The sequence below is a fragment of the Pleuronectes platessa genome, chromosome 8, assembly GCF_947347685.1.
Source record: "Pleuronectes platessa chromosome 8, fPlePla1.1, whole genome shotgun sequence".
In the NCBI taxonomy this organism is placed as follows: Eukaryota; Metazoa; Chordata; class Actinopteri; order Pleuronectiformes; family Pleuronectidae; genus Pleuronectes; species Pleuronectes platessa.
In genome coordinates, this window is record NC_070633.1 from 21,695,562 (window position 1) to 21,711,744 (window position 16,183).

Sequence of the window (16,183 nt, forward strand, 5' to 3'; positions counted from 1 at the left end):
TACAACTGAGGGACAAAATTGAAGCTTGAGTATATCAGAAGACTTTAAGTATTAACCACTAAATTTGTTCAATAAGAAAAACTGAAGATGAGGTAAAGATGTGCATTGAAGTAAGTGTTAATTAGGCATGTTAGGGTTTAAGAGCTGTTAGAAAAGGAGCTACTCCCATTACAGATGGGTCTTCGAGAGGTTCTTGAAGGTAAAGAAGGATGCTCCTGTTCTATTAGCATTTGGCAGCTCATTCCACCATCGAGGAGCCACGAACGAGAGGAGTCTAGACTGTGATTGCCTTGAGTGCAGCGACGGCAATACCTGATGACATTCCTTGGAGAAATGTCAGCGAAGGAGTATAGTGGAATATGATTCAGTTCAAGTAGATGGGTGTCGCCCGAGAAGTAGCTCTGAAGGCAAGCATCAGGGACTTGACTTTGCTCTTGGCATCCATGGGTGGCCAGTGGAGGTTGATTAGCCGAGGAACGACATGTGCCCTTTTTGGCTGATTGAAGACCAGAGGCACCGCTGCTTCCTGGACCATCGGCATGTACCAAGCACTGGGTGGCAACTAGGTCAGGTAAGGCATGCTTTTCTTATATTATATTGTGGAAAGTGGCACATCTGGGAGAGAGAATCAACATGATCAGAGAAGGATAGCTGCCTATCACACAGGACTCTGGGGTCAAGGATGAAGAGGACATTTTAATTTTGAAAATGTGCTTAAGTCATTGACATCGACAACAACAATTTGTTGTCGAGCAATAACATCGACAACAAATATATAAATACATAAGTGGGTACAAATGCAGTTTACAGCAGCGTCTTGTCATAATATGTCTTAATTGTAAATATTGTTTTTCTTGTACATTGTAAAAACATTTAATTTAATTTTAGGGAGGCACTATATTCTCTTTTCAAGAAAATAACTCACTGAACCACTCACGTGCCTTGTAACATCCTATTTGTAGCGCTATTATGTCATTACAGCCAAGGCAATACTTATCCATGAGAACGTCAATATATTTCTCATCACCAGGATGAGAGGAAGACAAAGAGGTCGGGTGTGCGTACAATACAAAGCAATGACTATCAGTCTGTCACTGAAATGCTCGGATGTAATAAGGTCAGCAAGTGCGAGAAAAAATGTGATCACACTTCTCAAAGGCTAATTCCATATTACATTCATGTTAGCTCACTAATCAATTCAGATTCACCCATCAAGCTTAGTCAGATCATTAGGAAGCAATTTTCATTTTGCCTGAGAGTCCATTAGTTGCTCGAGTAACATTGGACTCTAAATTGATGCGCTCAAATTGCATCTGGGCGGATTTCAGAACAATAACGAGCACAGAGAATCACACGCAAATGTATCAGTGCATCTAAAAAACACACATCGTCATTGGCCTCCACTGATGGTGCAAACACATCCAGCAGCAGCATCGTCATAGTTCCACCAACTTTGCCAATGATTCCAGTTGCTTGTGTTATTGATGTGTTTATGGCGGCTCCTGGCACACTTGCTCCTTCACATCTCGATAGAAATAGCAGCCCACACGCTCCACTGAGCATCACAGGAAGTGACTTTCAGCTGCCTTACACAAGGTGGGCAAATCAGTGGGGAGCAGGCCATTATGGCGGTGTTGTGGTTCATTTGAGTGCCATGCACTGTGCAGGAAAACATGATCTTTCCAAGTGGCCAGGGGATTCAGCACAGCGGGGTCGCTGGGGAGGAGTTGCCCCGTAAATTACAACTAATTACAGCTTCTATTGAGCTGGAATCCAGTCTGCTCATGCCCACAGTTCCACTAAGACGACACAGGAGGGATTTCACTCTTCCCCACTTAAAGCTCACTATCCATAGGCAGCACTGGGAGACTGGAAGGCATTTAAATACACATCTTTACATACTGAGATGCTCAGTGTGGATACAAGTGGAAACAGTACAACGGGTTCGCATCCAATCGTTTATACAAGGCATAATAATGATATTTTTCAAATATTATTTATTGTTATATCGTAGATTCATATAAACATGATTTATCATATATTTCTTATAACAGCATCAATGTTGTGTACAACATAAACTGGAAGTTAATATCTCCTTCTTGTTTTCTTTTTCCAGAAATATGAGAATTGTTAAAATACATTTTACAACACTGGGCAGTGTGTAGCTGTGATGAAAGTGTGATGCAAGTCCCTTGGCCTGGGGTTAAAGAATAAGGAAAGCTGTGAGCTCTGAAAGAAACAATTATAGTTTTTAAAGAAGAGGAAGAAATCCGCACCTTTGCAGTGTCATTCCAAAAAGTGTTTTCTCACGTGCTGCTTCTACACTAGATTAGGGCCTTTTGCTTTCCTCCAAAAAAAACATTCACACATTATCCACACAAGACAAACTATGGATCAGAGGATAAACTTCTCACAATAAAGGAAAAACGTTCAAGACATATGCACTCTCATAAGGAGCAATAGGAAAGGCATGCAATTATGGTGGCAACTGAAAACCATCTCTTTTAATTATGGAATACTAATAATCACAGGCTAAGGGTTTTTGTCCACCACATCCATTATATGACGAGAGTCAAATTAGGATTATAAGCAATTATTGGATTTCTTTCAAACATCTAGTTGAAACAAAGAGTGCCTATAATTCCTCCCAGCCCCTCTGCTATTTTTAAAGATTATCTCCTTGGTTCATTCATCCTCCTCTCTCCCCTGTTATGAAAGAAAACAATTAATCACTCTGCTCTCTCTCTACATAGCATCAGGCTAAAGGGGGAAAGAGTGGAGGAGGTAACTTCTGTGCCCGACACTGAATTGTTGAAAGTGAGTGTGATGTCCAATCTTCTCAGTGGTGGCAGACAGAGCACACATTAACACCTGTGAGACTGGTAAGCCACAGCTTTGGCAAAGCCTCTTAGCCCATCCCTGTGTCATCCATTTTATGTGGCACTGGGGCATATCCACACTGCGGCCCTCGCTGCTGCATTACAGAGGGGTGTGTCCTCAGTGCCCTGCCCTCTATAGAAAAACATTTCTCCTTGTCCTGCCTTTAAATAAGTAAGACTTTTATAAATGAAGAGGGAAACTCGGAGAGAAAAGCAAAACACAACTTCCATCTGCATGTGTGCTCATATTACTGAAACAACATTTAACAATTCATGATGTAGATGTAAGTAGATGGCATAAATTGACTTACAAATTGAGATGCACTGGCATTTTAAATGCAAGCCGTTAAACTAACAAACTTACAAACACAACACTTCCTTCATTATATTTAGAAAGAGTTTGTCGAGGAGAAGAAGATGTTGACGGTTTGTTCACAAAATCCTGGTGTAATTAGCTGATAATGTTGGTGCTGTGAGTGATAGAATATCCCAAAACACACAATCGACAAACAGCACACACTAGTATGTACAGCCGCACACTGCTGGCAGCACCGCAAAGCCCACACCATCATGCCAATGTCCTTTTCCCAGCCTTAATGTCCCTTAAAAAAAAAACTGTATTGTTCCGAGAGAGTGGTGCTGGTCCTGGTCCTGCTAGAGGCGGCACTTGACACATGCCAGGGCGCAGCAGCAGCAGCGGTGTGTTTGCAGCATTTTCCTGATGTGGGGTATAGTGGAGTAATGGTCCAAGATTGATTAGTACTACGCCAACTGTGACTGCTCAGTGGCAAACAAATGTCTCTCCTTTTACCTATAAAACACCACTGGAAAGGGCATACCGTGTGTAACCAGCACTTTATAATATGCCCAGGTTACTTTAACTCACCAGAGGTTAGAATAAGGGGTTTAGGGGTTTTGGATTTTCTGTTTTGGGTGAAACTTAAAATATCCGTCTAAAACACAAAGCTTCAAAACATGGGAATATTCTCACTGTGCTGTATAACTGACCCCACAACTCTTTTGAGTAAAAGGGAAACACAGTTCACTGAATACAGAGTTTTTAAGAATGTACGAAGGATAAATTTGACCCCTTGAAATTCACAAATTAGACCCCTTTAAAACAAACTGACCTTTTATACCCGACTGACCAGTGATGGGTCCTGAGCTTCATTAAGGCAAAAAGACTCACAGAATCGCTCCCCCTTTGGCAAATTGTCCTCTAGGCAAAAGCATAGCGTTCATTCTGTCGCTGCAGGGCTTTACACTGAGCTGAATCACAGAGCTATTAGTTCTGAAAAGCTGTGAATTGCTTAACACCCCAAACTTATACTTAAGCTACACATGAACAGTATTAAAGTAAATACGTTTACAAAAGTCAAAATCTGCATTGCCTATTAACCAGGTATGATAATCACAATGTTTGTTGTCTGTAGTTAGCCCATGTTAGCAGGAGCACATAAGCAGTCGGTCACTGTGGACAAACAAAACAGTGAACGTTGTCCACTGCTACAACTCTTGTCTGTCCTCTTTATCACTGAAAGACATTTTAAACGTAAATCTTCTCTGTATATGGAACTGTGTCTTCACTGTATCTCTTCTCCTACATGTTCTGTCCCCGTGCCAGATTGATTTATTTATCTTCCTCCTTACATGAGGCCAATTAGAACAGGTTCTTCTTCTTCTTCTTCTTCTTCTTCTTCTTCTTCTTGTTTTTAAGGCGGTTGGCATTACCTACCGTCACCTTCTGCTCTCGAGTGTAAGCAAAAATATAAATGAATGAATTAATTAATCTTTAATTAATAAAAATCTATTTACCTATTAAATCCTATAGAAAATCCTTGTACCCTAAGACAGTCCACAGCACCCTGATCTGTGCTCTCTTACCAAAACTCTGTATACTGAAAACAGCATGGATGGGACTAAAGACACATTACGCCATTTTTCTCAACTTCGTTTCTCCTCTGTTCTCATCATTCTGTTTAAAAGTTTTAAAACAATATTATTTTAAATATTTATTAATCACTTTTTTTATATCAATTAACTTCTAGCTAACTAGTTTTTGCGGGTTAAAAAAAGAAAAAGACTGAGTAGCAACCCTGAAAACACTTGTTGCAAACAACTAACTCAGTCTAACCCAGTGGTTTTCAGATTGTGTCAGTAACATGAGAAACTTGACATCTTCTTGTTTCGGATTTAGGGAAAACAGGAAGGAGTTTTTATATCAGGTCCTTACCTTGATTTTCATGAGCAGATGATCTTCAATTCACATTCATTTCATGTGGCCAAGAGTAACTACAGTTAATCTCTGTATCACAAATACTTCAGGAAAGATCCGTTGCCTTTTTATCAATAACAACTTTAGAAATTCTCCTGATCAAGTGTCAGGATGGCCGAGTGGTCTAAGGCACCAGACTCAAGGATTGAATCCTTCCTGGTCAAGGGGATTTCTGGTCTCCGAATGGAGGCGTGGGTTCAAATCCCACTTCTGACATTGTTTTCACAGACTGGAGGCAGGATTGAGAAGAATCCTAAAAACACGTGGTCCAAACAATCAAGTCAAATCTGTGATTATCAGACTCTGGCAATGACAACATCTTCTTGTGTGGGTGACATTTTCCTGAGTTTGTCATCTTCCATGCAAATGTATGTAATGTCACAGAAACTAAATACATGTCATCTTTGTATAAGTAAAAGAATTGAAAGGCTCAACTTCCGGTTTTGTCTATGTCAGGATTGCCGAGCGGTCTAAGGCGCCAGACTCAAGGACTGACTCCTTCCTGGTCAAGGGGATTTCTGGTCTCCATATGGAGGCGTGGGTTCAAATCCCGCTCCTGACAATGTTTTACTACCAGGTGTCCATGAAACAAATAAAATAAAACAAGTGTATAGATTCTAGACTCTATAGTAGATGGTTAAGACTGTGTGAGTTAAGCAAAAACTAAACCCAATGTTTTTAGACACTTCTAAATTCACTTTCATCAGATTTCATTTCAGATTATTTATTCAAGATTCAAGAAGATCTATTGGCATTCCAAAACATGAGATACATGAGAGGGATCGAAGCTGAGTACTGAGGTCTTAGTAAACAGAAATGAAATAGAACACAATAATCTAAAAACTAAGCTAAAAACTATAAACTATGGAAATATTTCCCTTTTATTTTCACACTTGGTTACACTTAAACCAACCCCAAAGGGATAACCTACAGTTTAGATCAAATACTGACAAAACCTTACTTGAAGGTGTCACTTTATTAGGAACGCAAACTGTAAAAGAGCTTCCACACATTCACACACAGATAATCTCCTGAAATCATGTTGAGGGTCTGTATGTGAAAAACACAATGAGTGACTGCACATTCTTTTAGCGAGCCTTTACTTACCCCAATCTTATCTGAATCACATTTCTGTTTGCTTTGTTGTTCTACAATCTGGTAATGGGAAGCGAAACAATACACCCGGAGAGATCATTAAAGTTTCATCTTATTAGTCCAGTGGAGAAAAGTTCAGAATGCATGGAAATGGACATCATTACCGGGTAGTACTTCCAGGGAAACATAATACTTCTTTTTTTCTTCTGGCTGACATTAATGATTGGCTTCTCTGTCATGCCATGGCAGCCTTGTCAGATGCAGCTGCTATGGAGATGAGCTCTACCTCAGGCTAAATAATGTTAATGGGATTCCCACACAAACACCTATCACATACACTAAATCTGTAAGTTACTGTTTCTCCATCCATGAGTTTCTCGGCCGTTTACCTCTTCAGCGCTTTCCTCTGCAAATTAATAAAAGAAAAAATGCATTCGGGATTTCAGCAACCGGAAAAAGCCTGTGGTTGGATTCCATCTTGACCTGTTGGCTAGGGTTATTACCTACAGTAGTTTTCTATTACCGCAAATGTATGTCATATTTACACACTTGACATACAGCAAAGTGATGTCTCCATTGTGATGACACCTCTCAAAAATGAATGGGGGGCGGAGAGACAGCAGCTTTGATGAAGAGTGGAGAGCAGGCGACAAATGGGGAGATGATGGAGGGATGTCGTGGACGCACCAGCGCTTGGGGGGGGGGAGTCTGCGGCATGAGGACACATAAACAGCCTGCACTGAGGGACTCACGGGGGGGGGGGGGGGGGGGTGAAGCAGGCCACCGCTTGTGCCACGTCCCAGTTGCGCGGCTGCACAGAGGAGTGGAGGCTAAAAATGACCATTGCAATCATTAAATCAAATTGACAGGTGGCTGCAGTCAGGTAAACGCCGAATTCCGTCCAGCATCTGTGGGATTAAGGAGCAACGTGAAATCCTTGTCGGTAATTCTTCAAGACAAATAGCAGGGCTCCCTAGACACCACCCCCTTCTAGGCAGCAGGCAGTCTGCACTAATTAGCAAGGGAGGTGTGAAGGAGAAATCATTACTTTATCCACACACTGTGCCCTACATACCCATCTCCCTCTCCCCTGCAGACTCCATCAGATCACCTCTCATCTATCCTCTCCCCACAAGCTGAGGCGCGGTGCGGTGCGTGTGCCTGGCTATTGGTCTGCAAGCGTGCACGTGGGTTTTGTGTGTAAAGTCGACACCGGGCAACGGAAGAAAATACTGACAGGCGGATCAAAATGGAGGGCAAATGAAGGGCCATAGATAAAGGCCAGAACCGGAGATGGGGGAAAAAAGAAGATAGAAGAGGAGGGAGGATGAGGATGGAGGTCCTTGAGGGAATAGAAAGAAAGCATCGGGCTAACCACTTGACAGAAGAAGTCATGGGAGAGGTGGAGAGAAGGGACATGGGCTGCTGTGGACGGCTCAGCACCATTCCTCCCTCGCTGTAATTATGATAAAATGGTCTCTGATTGATTGTTTGAGCCTGCAGGACCTCCAGAGCCCATTTGTGCTGTCGATGAGGCGTTTGTGGAAATGCTTACAGCCCCCCCCCCCCCCCCCTCCCTCCCCTCCCTCTGGACCTCGCCTGGGCTCCTATTCCCAGGTAGCATGATTCATGAGCACTGGAGCTTTCGTCTGACCCAGGCAGGCCTGCAGCCCGAACCATCAGGTTGTGCTCAAAACAGTTGCCCTCTCTGCAATTAATGAGCGAGGGAAGCAGAGGGCATTCACCGCCGCTGCCACTTTCTTCTTTTTGTATCATCTCATCTCAAAGCCTGCATCCGGAACTGCTCATAATAAGATCTCGTTACCGCCGAGCACGGATCAACAAGAGCGTGGAAACCCCCATGGTAGGCTGATCTTGTTAAAAGTGCCGCTGGACTTATAAAGACACAGACCGCAGGCTTACCAGTAGGAGTACATAGTCAGGCCAATCAGATTTAGAGCTAGATGCCACAAGTAAAGTGGTGCACTTAGTACATCCTGGCCACTATCTCTTCAAGAGCATCTTGAATATTTAACCATGGCTCAATTTTACGTACAAGCTTTTAAAATATGTGATATTTATTTCATGGGAACAGAATGCGTAAAAGCCGTGCAAATTGAGCCCTGTTGCCTTCTCCCCCCCTTTTAAAAATGCACTTATATTGAGCACTTACTTACACAATATACTCTGTTTGGGCCCAAAGTTATATTTACTACCATCTCTAAATAAAAAGTTAATTGTAAAAACAAGGAAAAAGTTGAAGAAGAGATTTCAGGAAAGCCTTAATAGGAAAAGCATTGCCTGGGAAGGCCGGCCTTTTTTAAAACACTATTTTTAAGCACTGCAGCTTCAGTAAAACAGAAAGAAAATCCCTCCACACAGATTCTGCACTTAAACACGTGGAGCACTCAGCGCCACCAGAAACAAGAAAAAGCCCAAATAAATGTACAAAATAAATCTGCGCTCTAAAAAGAAGCGAGGAAAACATTCATGGGTGGTTCACAACAAGAGCATCTAAGGCAAATGATAGCATAGCACATAAATCCCCCTCATCTACCCACCCGCTCGGTCCCCACCCCTGGAAAAAAAGCGCCCTTTCAGCACATATTCATAAAGGTTCTCTAATGGCTTCCAGAGGGACGAGGGGGCCTTCTCCTCAGACAGAGACATTTCGCAGGCCCACAGGCGGAGCAGAGAGGAGCCAAGAGAAAAAGATCAAGTCTCCGAGAGAGACACAGGGAGGGAGGAGGAAAAAGTCAAAATTAGGGAGCGAAAGAAAGAAAGACGGAAAGAAAAGGAAGAAAGGGGGGGTCGTCAACTCGAGTGGAATAGGAATGATGCCCCACCGGGGTCTATTAGTGAGCCTTTACATACGATGGCAGGATGGCAACTTCCAAGCGTGGCAACAATGCAAAGCCCTCAGCTTGCTAAGGCAGGGGGATTAAGGTTGTCGAGGAAAAACATACCGCATTTAAATTCCGATGCAGATTCCCACAGATTAGAGTGAACCATATTTCCCCAAAATAATGATGTTGCAGGTTGATTTTTGCAACAGTGATATTCATGAAGATGTGACACCTGAAGCCAAATTTAACAGCTACAGCCTCTAAAATGACCTTAACATCAAATCAATAGGACTGGGAAACAGTCACAATGAACACGGAACATTGTAACCTTCAGGCTTTATTACAGAGATGTTGTGTTACATTGCAATGGTGTTTGGTAGGTGTCCATAAATGAAGAGGTAACCAAACACTTGCACACACCCTATACACACACACAGACACACACAGAGTTATGGTTCAAGCAGGACACGTTGGGCTAAACACGTCTGTCTGATAAGGACTGAGTGAAAAGTGACCAGGGACTTCTGACTCCATCTGGCTGACAACCACAGACAAACCACCACATGCAGCCCATGTTACACTGTACTAGAAGATTTTATTTTTATATTAATACATGAAACTGAATACCTGCATGTGAAGTATCCATCCATTATCCATATTCTTATCCATTTGAGTTTTACAAGGGGGCAAAAAGCAGGTTTCACCCTGGACAGGTCATATACTAGTAAACGTTATAGACTTATGTTATTTACACGATTCAATTACAGATTTGACGATATTATAGTAGTTGTTGAGAAAAAACATAGTTGAGTCCCCAAATAAAACAACAAAGAAGATGCAGTCTCAACAATAACCATCTAACTCTCTAACTCCAGGTTAGTGCAGTACAGAATTCAAACTGTACCTCAGTTAATACAGAGGCAGATATATCAGAGTTTTTGATTCCGTGTATTAAAACAGACTTTGAGTATTTGCATATTTAAATCTCTAATGACACCAGAACAGAAAACAAACATAAACAACAATTTCCTGCAAAGAAAAAGAAAGTAAAAGTAGACTTGTTGGTAATGGAGCTGTGTTCCTGAACCCACTCCACTGCTGGTGTCGGCAGTTACTGCAGCTTTTTGGTTGTTGTTATTTTAACTACTCTATTCAGCTGGACCTTTCATTTCTAACTTTGTTATCCATGTAAAGCAAGTCAGCAACGGTTCACCGCTGTTTCCCTCAAGTGTTCAAACCAACAGTGAAAATACCAACATGCAAACAGTAAGTGTGTGTGGGCGGAGCTGCGGGACCAAACCTGGTTATCTGGAGAGAGAGAGAGAGAGAGAGAGAGAGAGAGGGGGGCGTGATGGAGGCGACGTCCACATAGAACCAGAGTGGGCCGCACAGCTCTGCTTCACTGGGCCCATCATTACAGCACTGACACGATTGTCTTTCTCCCTCTGTCTCTCTGATGTTTTATTTTCATATTGAACCACCAGCCCAATTTCTATAACAGTGGAGGAAAGTCCACAAGGCCACTTTGTCAGTGCTGTATGATGATTGTAAATTATTCTTTATTACTAATTCGGATGGAAAGATTAGGAAATGTACCTCGACTTTTCCTCTTTTCTTGCTTTTCAGACTTTATTATGCTCTGGCTAATTTTGGCAAAGAGTGAATAAAAGTGTATAATGTGATCAGTTGTCATCTGCATAGTCAATGTATGATATTTGGCATAAGCACTTGCCCCAAAAATAAAAACAATATATTTATCTAGACGCAACTTAAATATGATAACATAACTGCAATATTATCAATACGACAACTTTAAAATCAGATACAATATAAGTGTATGGAAAACAATTTAGGTGCTGTTATGCACTGAACTGCGAAGATCCTCCGGAGTTTCTCTAGAGGTATTTATGTATAAGTTTAACATTATTCATAATTTTCAAGTTATTGGATTTATTGACACTAACTCAACATTTAAAGCGACTTTTTACACTGAATAAAATACATAAAGTCACGTTTGAGGCATAATTATCTTTTTGAGTGTGAGATCCTCCAGGGTCTTTCTCCAGCTGACCCCCCCCCCCCCCCCCCCCCCCCCCCTCCCCGAGTCATGAGTCTGCAGAAACTACAGAGGAGCTCATGTGAGAAGCAGCAGGAGATCCTCTGTGTGGGGGCTCTAAAACCAAACATATGCAAAAATTAAAGAAAGTAAAATACTTTCAATATCTCAGCTTTAAAAAGTGGTGCTATACAAAGACACGGACATAGATGTCAAGAGGGTTTTTGATGAAAATGGCCGACGAGGGAGTCAATACTTTACATCCTGCCTCTGCCTGCTGCACCCCCCCCCCCCCACCCCCCCGGTTGTGTCTTGAGTGCAGAATCTCCTGCTGCCTTGTGCATGTGTGAAAGAAGATGTCCGGACCCATTTCCCAGGAGTTCCTCCAGAGGTCATGTCTGGACACTCACACTGGTCGGAGATCCGGAACTACACGCAACCAAAGCACTTGTGAAGGTTTTTGTCCTGGTGACGGACATGTTTAAGTGTCTTTTTTTTTTTTTTAAGCCTGACAAGTTCAAAGCAAAAGTTTGAGTGACACACAACGAGGCTTGGTTCAGCCGTGGGGTACGGACCAATTATCTCTGAGCCCTTAGTTCAAGTGCATTAACCGTTTCTGCCTCAGTGCTGGGAATCAGGAGCAGCCCATTAAGGGTTCCTCGTGAACAGATTCCTTCTTCTCAACATGGTGCTCATTAAAACTGCATTGGGAAGGTGCCATTTTCACTTATTAGCTTAATTGTCAGGTCATGTCGATTGGATGGATGACAGTGAACGTATCTACGCCAGAGGACATGTTGGTTCCAGTCGCCCACTGCTGCTCCGGAGTGGAAGTCATCAACTGCCGAACACGTTAATAAGTCATATATACGGGGGCCAAATTAAGCCACAGACAAATTAAACGAGCCTGCTCATAAATTATACCACGGGGACGGGGCATCGTGTATATCATGGCCGTGGTCGTCATCCATCACCGTGACGTTGGAAGTCTCAACTTTCCCGTCTCATGGAAACCTGTGAGGCTTCTCTCTCTCGTCTGCACCCTGGGGTGAGAGTGAGGCGTCAGGTTGACTGCCGACCTCACAGTCCCACTAACCTCAGCCTCGCTTCATTACACTGCTTAATTTCTGATTGAGCATTTGAACACAGCGCTCCCTCCTAATAGGCTCAAAGACACCCCGAGTGAAGGAAGCTTGAAAGACTTGATCTCTTCTACCAATAAAATCATCCATCCATCCATTTGCTGAAGCTCTTTGAAGGTCGTGGGCGGGGGTTAGCCAATCACAGCTGACATTGGGAGAGAGGCAATGTCATTGGACAGGTCAGTAAAGTATCACAGGGCTGGTACACAGAGATCCTTCACTTTCACATTTAGACATTTAGGGTTCTATTTCCATCGAAGTTTCTGTTCATTTCCTTTAACTGTCTTTGAGGTCATCATATGTTTTCATGTTTCTTACATGATTCAATCACTGTAATTATCATAAAAATTGAAGGAATAGATTTTTAGCTGTAGTTTTTAACTCTGGATATGAGATCTGTTATAAATAAAGCTGCCTCGCTCCACAGTACATAGTGGACGTGTATCTGTGCTGATTCCTCGGCTCGTGTGCTCTTCACTTCACAGACGGCACCAGCAGCACCTTGTTATAACAACACTTTCTGCCATGTCTCTCAGTCCTGACTCCGTTTCATGACTGGCATATTAGTGCTTATTGCCCTATAGGCATTTTTAAAGGAGACACTTGACACAGGCTCTTCAAATTCCTTTAATATTCCACAGCTCCATTGAAAGTGTGTCTGCCATGTACAGTGGATCTTGAAATAGTCTCCAGCTTGGTATTAGTCGGAATATATTTAAATGTAAATGATTCTATTCTCATAACCAGGAACTATTTTTAGGCAAATGCCTTGAGAAGTGTCAATGTGATAGGTCTGCAGCCTGAATGAGGGAGTGCCTGTCTATCCATCTATCCTTCTATCTATCTATCTATCTATCCTTCTATCCATCTATCCATCTATCTATCTATCTATCTATCCTTCTATCTATCTATCTATCTATCTATCTATCTATCTATCTATCTATCTATCTATCTATATATCTATCATCCATCTATCTATCTATCTATCTATCATCCATATATCCTTCTATCTATCTATCTATCTATCTATCTATCTATCTATCTATCTATCTATCTATCTATCTATCTATCATCCATATATCCTTCTATCTATCTATCTATCTATCTATCTATCTATCCATCCATCCATCCATCCATCCATCCATCCATCTATCTATCCATCTATCTATCTATCTATCTATCTATCTATCTATCTATCTATCTATCTATCTATCTATCTATCTATCTATCTATCTATCTATCTATCCATCCATCCATCCATCCATCCATCCATCCATCCATCCATCCATCCATCCATCCATCCATCCATCCATCCATCCATCCATCCATCCATCCATCCATCCATCCATCCATCCATCCATCCATCCATCCATCCATCCATCCATCCATCCATCCATCTATCTATCTATCTATCTATCTATCTATCTATCTATCTATCTATCTATCTATCTATCTATCTATCTATCTATCTATCTATCTATCTATCTATCTATCTATCTATCTATCTATCTATCTATCTATATAAATAAAAACATCACCCTGTGTCAATGAATGGGTGTCAATCGATGCCATATTTAAAATACATTTCAACTGCAAATACATCTCATTCATCACATTGATTCAAATAATCAAAATGATTGGCACCATTAAAAACCATGATGGTTTATTCACACCAGCACATGTCCGTTAATGACCATATCATCCAATCCTCCTGTGGATGAAAAACAGAAATCAATCATGAACATTAGCTCCATTCACAGACGCCGACTGAAAGAACCAACCAGCGATGAGGGAACCTTCAGTAAATGACACAATTCTCAAGATTCTGTTTAATTTGTCGACTAAATGAATTCATCCTTCAGTGTTACCCTGACGCTCTTTCACTGAGGAAGAACTAAATACTCCACATCTTGTATCTTGTCAAAAGAAATGTGCAGAGTGAAACTGCTTTGAATGTTACACTGCAAACATCTAAAAACCTTTAACTATACAGCTCTGCACACAATGAAAGAAGCCAAGTCTGCTGCTTTGGCAGTAACAACAAAAGCCTCACAGGTGCTGAGACTCCACGCTCTCTTTAACCTGCACGATGGCTCTCCAAAAGTATGAAAGGGAGAAAGTAAGAGGGCTGTGCTCTGCGTTTCTCAGGTGAACAGCTGGACTGTGGAATATTTGGCGGGCAGATAGTTTGAGGCACAGCTGGCTTTTAAGAGGAAGAGCTCCCCTGGAGCCGCTGGGAGGTCACAGCCTGCTAGGCCGTGAAGCGCTGCTCGGCAGGAGCCGTGTGTAAAGGCAGAAGGCCTGTGCCACTGTGTGCAGATGTTCCCCCCGCTCAGTTGGCTGCCTCAAAACACACACAATACACACACAATGCATGAACCCTGGTGCAGAGATGATTTAACACATAGAGCAAACACTTAACACAGACACTTTCCCCGACACATATAGATAAACACACAAACACCACACACACAGAGACACACAGACACACACACACGTTCATGCATACTGCACAGACATATTCCCTCTCCATACCCTGTCTGCACAACCGCATCACTTTCTCGTGTCCTCCCTAGCAACAAGCACCACCTCAGTGCTCATGAGTGCTGCCGCGGCTGCAAACAATAAAGTCGGGTTTAAATGAGCTCTCCAAGGTCTGAGACACACAACCCGATGCAGGAAGGTGATCCTCCAACGGCAAAGCTCACTGCTCCTCACCTCACAACAGAGCTGCTTCTATTCATAACCCACTGGGTAAGTCAAAATACCTTATTGTGTATGTCTCACACAGTGCTCCACATTTGAATAGCATCCTGCAACAAACAATCAATAGCACAAAAAAACGTCCTTCACTTAATTCCTGAACTGTATGCGTTCATCGACCCGAGTGCTCCTGTGGGAGGAAACATCCACGAGGGGAAAACTCCGGCTGTCCGCGGCAAACTGAGCCAAACGGTTGTGGTATCACTACAAAGTAACTCACTGAGGAATGTCATTCAAAGGTGTGTGTGTGTGTGTGTGTGTGTGTAAGGTTTGTGGTGGGAGATTTATTTTAGCCGGAACATGTGGCATGAGCGATGCCTCCAAAGGATGGGCACGGGCATCAGACACCGGGATCAGCACACGGCCGACAGTGATGAATAGAGGAAAAGACAGTATGAGTGGCGGGGCCCCAGTGAGGGACGGCAGCGGCCACCCCCGCTCCGTTTGTCCACCCCGCCAAAACCCGCGAGACGAGTCCTGCAGCTGACACCGACGGACAAGCACATCTGGCAACCCGGGGTCCACCAGGGTCCAGGGTGACAGCGCCAATCAGCCACTTGATATTCACTGAGTCGACTTCCCTTCCTCCCACTCTGATGCCAGAGGGGGGAGAGAGAGAAGGGGAGGGGGGGGGGGGAATCAAGTATTAATCATTCCAAATAGCAGGCGTTTCCCCATAACCACAGTGTGACATTGATATTCAATCAATCAAAAAGCCTGAGTATGGAGAGATCATGATGCGATCGACGATGGAACAATGGACGGTTGAGAGTGAAAGGCGACAATAACCTCATGAATATTAATGCCTCGGCGGAGAGCTATTAAATTTCTCCAGAACTCCTCCATTGGAGAAAAGTGTTGTTTGTTGTAAATCTCTGCTCATCAGCATGTGTCACACGTGAGAGCTTCAGTTTCAAAGCATCAGCGCTTGTTTGCAGAGTTAAAACCTGAGCTGGTCTGAGACCAGCGGTTGTTTTATACAGTATGTATTGTTAGTTCTATTGCCCTTTCATTAATTATGCACCAGAAACCTGGCCAGAGGCTATACGTTGTCTACAGTGAAAATTAAATATTGATAAAGCTCCAGCTTTCACCCCAGATTTCATGGTGTTAACAAATATGTTTTG

The 16,183-nt window shown here is 42.6% G+C and overlaps 2 non-coding genes across 2 annotated transcripts; both read left to right on the top strand.

Annotated features, from left to right (window-relative positions):
• Positions 1–5,259: 5,259 nt before the first annotated feature.
• Positions 5,260–5,370, top strand: trnal-caa (transfer RNA leucine (anticodon CAA)). Its single transcript has 2 exons — positions 5,260–5,297; positions 5,325–5,370. It is a non-coding gene; the product is annotated as a tRNA-Leu (tRNA).
• A 235-nt stretch (positions 5,371–5,605) lies between these two features.
• Positions 5,606–5,716, top strand: trnal-caa (transfer RNA leucine (anticodon CAA)). Its single transcript has 2 exons — positions 5,606–5,643; positions 5,671–5,716. It is a non-coding gene; the product is annotated as a tRNA-Leu (tRNA).
• The last annotated feature ends 10,467 nt before the right edge of the window (positions 5,717–16,183 follow it).